This window comes from Branchiostoma lanceolatum, chromosome 3 (assembly GCF_035083965.1).
Source record: "Branchiostoma lanceolatum isolate klBraLanc5 chromosome 3, klBraLanc5.hap2, whole genome shotgun sequence".
Lineage (NCBI taxonomy): Eukaryota > Metazoa > Chordata > Leptocardii > Amphioxiformes > Branchiostomatidae > Branchiostoma > Branchiostoma lanceolatum.
The window spans coordinates 1642396-1647568 of record NC_089724.1 but is presented as its reverse complement, the minus strand read 5'-3'; positions in this window follow the sequence as shown (position 1 = coordinate 1647568).

The following is a 5173-nucleotide window of genomic DNA, read 5'->3' as shown; positions in this document are numbered from 1 at the left end:
CAGCGGGTCATACCATGTATAGTTTGTGAATGATATGCAGTCTTTTACTCATATACTGGCGTCAAAACAATATATTAGTCATTAGAGGATCATTAACCATTCGTGTTAATCATAATGATTAGAATATATTACTCAAAACTAGCTAGAAGACGGGGTTACAATATGATGATCACCCCCTAAAAATTCTAGTAGTACAATCCGCTGAACTCTGACCTTCCGTGTTGACGTCACTAGCGCGGACGTGACCGCAAACACGCACGGGCACCACGTGACGGCAGTCCTCGAGGTAAACTGGTAAAATACTGGTAAAATAGCCGAAACGAATTGGTATTTCTGACATATGCTGTTAGCTATGACGTAAAGCAACCTCAGGTAAATCAGATCTTCCCTTTTAAGAATGTTGTTCCGCGAAAAAGAGAATGACAGGCGTTGGCTGTTGCCATCTACATGTTGTACGAGTTAAAATCGTTTTGAATTTATGTTTTGTTTGTTGGTTCAAGGACATCCTATATATTAACTTGATTTCTGTGAACAACATTATTAAAGAAAGTGTAGTTGGATGTGTACGATAATTGCCATAAATTGTGTCTTTAAGTGTCATTTTGAACCCCCGAAGCGGCGGCGGCTGCCAGTAGAATCATTTACTTATTTATTTTATTTATTTATTTTGATTTACCACATTTTTGTGGAAGGATTGACATAACAGGTGAGCTATCACCTTTTCAAGATGTCATCCCAGACCGGACTGTAAGATTTGGTCCATCGCACACCGGGGCATGCCCCTACTCTTTTTCGAAAGGTGTGGTGGGTTCTTTAACGTGCGCGGGGTGTTGCTCTCCCCAAACACGGGACCTCCATTTAACGTCCTATCCGAGGGACGTCCCTAACCCTAGATGAGCTAGGTACTCATTTACACCTGAGTGAAGTGAGGAAAGTCGTGTTAAGTGCCTTTCCCAAGGGCACAACGTCGGGGCGCAAGTTCGGACATGTCTCTGGGCACACCTGGGATTAGATCCCGGGACCCATTGTTTGACAGCCGCGTGTTCTACAGTTGCGCCACACGACGCTTGTGAACATCATATTGTCATTTTTTCTAGAAGCATGAGGGATCGAGTTAATTGCCTTCGGGCAGGAATTTACATATTAAAACTTATCAATTATATGGATGGCATCCGCGAATTTTCGTCCAATTTTCGCTATAAATTGCACACAAAACATTTCCTAAAACGGATACTAATGTGGTAGAATGCCAAAGCCAATTTTCAAAGTCAAAGAAGAATATGTGAAAGAGCAGAAATAAAGAATCTATATATTCGGCATGCCATACTCTGTGTGGTTTTTCTAATCCTTCCTGACCACGTAGATCTCATAATGAAGGCAATTTTTGTTTTGCCAAACTTTTTTTTTCGCACGCTCGCATCAGTTTTGGGGTTCCCAGAGGATGTCATCCAAATAATCAAATCAACGTGGCCCAAGGTAAGAGAATTGAGTCAACTATGTTAAACACTGACGGTCTGACACACATACCGAGAGACACACAAACAGACGCTCGGACAGGCACACACACACACACACATACACACACACACACACACACACACGCACACACACACACACATACACACACGCGCGCGCACACACACACGCTGTCTAAGTCACACATGGCAAGCACACACAAAAGCCAAACCGCCATACTGTCGATCACACCCCTTGAGTTCAGTATGCCCAAGACTTTATTAGTGGCAATGCGTTTTGTTGTACTCGGGGACATAGGACCTCACAGCTAGCCTTGTTGTGACGATGTGAAACCCGAACATCTCTCAGTAAATAACCCGAACACTAGTTCGGCAGCCACAAAAGGTGAGCAAGCCACGAGATGACGGGTCGCCGCGAACATACAGGCGTTTCCAGGCAACAGCCAGTGATGGTCGACTGGGATTACTTTAATACTACAAGTACTAGTTTACTCGCGATCGTGAAGAAATTCACGAGAGAGAGAGACAGAGACAGAGACAGAAGGAGAGAGAAAGATGCGAGCAAATCGACAGTCTATCCCCATCGCCGCCAAATAAACTTCAAACTCCGGTACGGTGGTTTTAAAGAAGTCGTACAAAGCCTTGTTGTGCTGTACCAACGACAAGAAATCAGGATCAGGAACTCTAGAAGCGCAGATTGCTTGTATCATTGTTGGCGTAGCTCGAGGTTTTCTTTCCTGTAATCAAGTGTGTCTGAGCGGAAGGTACAATGTCCGACACCACGACTGCCCCGGTAGTCCCGGTTGGTACTATGCGGAGGTATGCGGCTCGTCCGGTGGGTGCGGATGGTGCGGAGGGCAGTTCCAGTGGTGGACCAACAAGCTGAGGACGCGTCTCAAGAAGAATGTCGGCACCAAGACGGCGGGGGTGATTGTTGCCTTGTTGACGTTCTTCCTGGTGGGTTTCGGTGCGGCTACCGTCCTCCTGAGTCTGGAGTGTGCGCGGTCCAACCCTCTGGAGGTCTGGTACACCTTGGTGGTAGCCGCGGGTTTGTGCAGTACTGTACTGCTGCTCTGGGCGGCGCTGCAAGACCCTTACATGCCCCTGGAGGAAGAAACAGAAGAAGAACTGAAAATGGACCGAGCGAAATCTACCGTCACCTTGGTCCTTCTCGTGTTGCTGGCCATAGCCTGCATGGTGGTGGACATCTACGCCTTGGTCGTGGCGAACTCGTGCAGTTTTCGGGAGGACGGACTGCCCTCTGGACTCCACACCAGCACGGCGTTTCACGTGACGAGGCTGGTTTTCGTGGTGGCGCAGGTCAGTGTGATAGGGTGGCTGCACATGACGCGGAAGTGGCCGAAGCGAACCGTCGGCACCGCGTTTCTCGCGGCGTTCGTCGTCCTGGCCGACGCGGCGTGCTGGTTGTACCAAGTGTCGGAGAACGCCGACATCATCTGCGACAGCTCCAGCTGCTGGTCCAGCGTCGCCCCGACAGCCCAGCCCTGCGAGGGGAGCGACCGGACGACGCACTGCGACTTCCTCCGGCTGAAACGGTACTGCACCCCGCTGGTCGGCCAGTTCAGCCTCGTGGCGACGGCCGCGATGTTCGTCCTGTGGTCCAAGGCGCGGGAGAGCGAGCATGCAAGCAGGGAGAGCGAGAGCGAGCCTCTCATAGGCCGCCGGCCGCAGGCTCATGGGGATTTAGCCGCGCCGGGTTGGCTGGTTCCTGCCCTTGTCCTGTTTGTCTTGTCGGTGGCGCTTGTCATAGTTACGCAACAGGCCGCCCTGCCATCGACCACTCAGACTGCAAAAACAACAACAATGATGGCAACAACAATGCCAACAACAATGCCAACTACCACGCCGAGATGGTGGACGACCACGCCGAGATGGAGGGCGACCACACCTACTCCAACCACAGCGCCTGCCACAACAAATGCGATAACTACCACAGCCGCGCCAAAATATGCCGACTACCAAGCAGTCATTACCTACCACGCGTTTAAAGTCGTGTACGTTTTCTTCTTCGTCTTGGCGGCACTTGTGGGTGAGATCAAGAGCAGGTCCGAAGACAAGCGTGACTACCGGCCGCACGTTGCCGACATCGTCCTGCTGGGCCTCGGCGCGATCGGCTTGTCTGCTTTCCACTTGATGTCGTTCTTCGCGCTCGCCAGGTCGGGAAGCGGAAGCGGCGAGGACTTGCGACACTCCGGCTGCCCCCTGTCGGTGCCCCCAGCATTCGACGACCTGATGCCTCTTCGCGTCCTTCTGGGGTTCGACGCGACGCTGAACATCCTCCTGGTCGTCTTCCAAACCACGTTCCTCCTCACAGCCACGTGCCAGACGCAGAGGGAGGGCGCCCTGAACACTCACTACAACTTGCTCGTATTTTTCAACCTTTCCCTCTGGATAAACGGCAGTTTCCTGGAGGTCCAGTCCGCTCCCACCACCACCTGCTGGCTGAGCCCTGTGCAGCGCGTGGCGTTCGTCCGTTACTGGAACAAGCTCGTTCATCTGTTCTACCCGCTGTTCATGCTGTACTGGCTGCAGGCGCTCGTTATGACTGTCAACCTGCGGCTGAAGACTCTCGTTCCGAGCCCTCAGGACGCGGGAAGAGTTCAGCCATTGGTTCTGAGCCCACCGCGAGCGGGCAGACTTCAGCCATTGGGGGTGCAACAGGAACAAGGTGCGACCATACACGTGGGAAGACTTCAGCCATTGTCAATGCCATTGGGAGAGCAACCGGCACAGGGTGCAACCATGCAGATGAATTCTCTGAGCTGATGACAAACACGACAGCCTTCAGGCTACCATTTATCTACTTTACAACTTCGAACTCACCATTCAATTTTGTTTGTGCTTTTTGCATTTGCTGTTGAACCAATAATAGCTGTACAATGAAACATTCAACTTGGAAAGAGTTGGTATTTTTACTGGCACGCTTGGGAGGGGGATTAAAAGAGAGACGGAGGGAGGGAGAGAGAGAGAGAGAGAGAGAGAGAGAGAGAGAGAGAGAGAGAGAGAGAGAGAAAGACACAGGGTGTGTGTATACGGGGGGAGGGGAGGGTAGAGAGAGAGGATAGGAGGGGCAGAGAGCAAAGGCTTATCTGCCTTTGTTGATTTATATTGTTCAACCAGAAAGCAACAAACAGAAAACCGCTCTGAAAAGAAGCATAACCTTCTGCCGAACGAATGGCATTGTATATCACCACTTGGAGAAATTCCATTAAAATTGCGGGGGTCAAAGCCATGCCCCATTCAGCAGCTGCCGATAGATGACAACGAGAAATTACATCATTACCGAGAAGCACACGTGTCCGTTACCTGATCCCCTCAGGTGTGGATGTCAAAAATCGCCGAACGAACAAAGAAGACCGTGAGTACAACAACGTCCACGGCCGCGGGCCAAACATGTAACTGCTGCTTCCTCCATATACAAGCGCTATGCAATGGCCATAACCCCAAGGTTCCGAATTCCTGCTCTGTGTGAACAGCTTTGCCAAGTCTTCTTCGTCTACGTACCAAACCTCGGTGGTACAGGTGGCTTGTGGCCGGCTGGTGGCTTGATGGCTTTTGACTCCTCAATGGGGTGGCGGTCAGGGAGTACTCGGCCTGTCGCTCCAAAGTAGGACGGACTTGGCCCTAAATCAGCAAGACAATGAAAATAATAAAAAAAAACTAGGCAAAATGGGTTG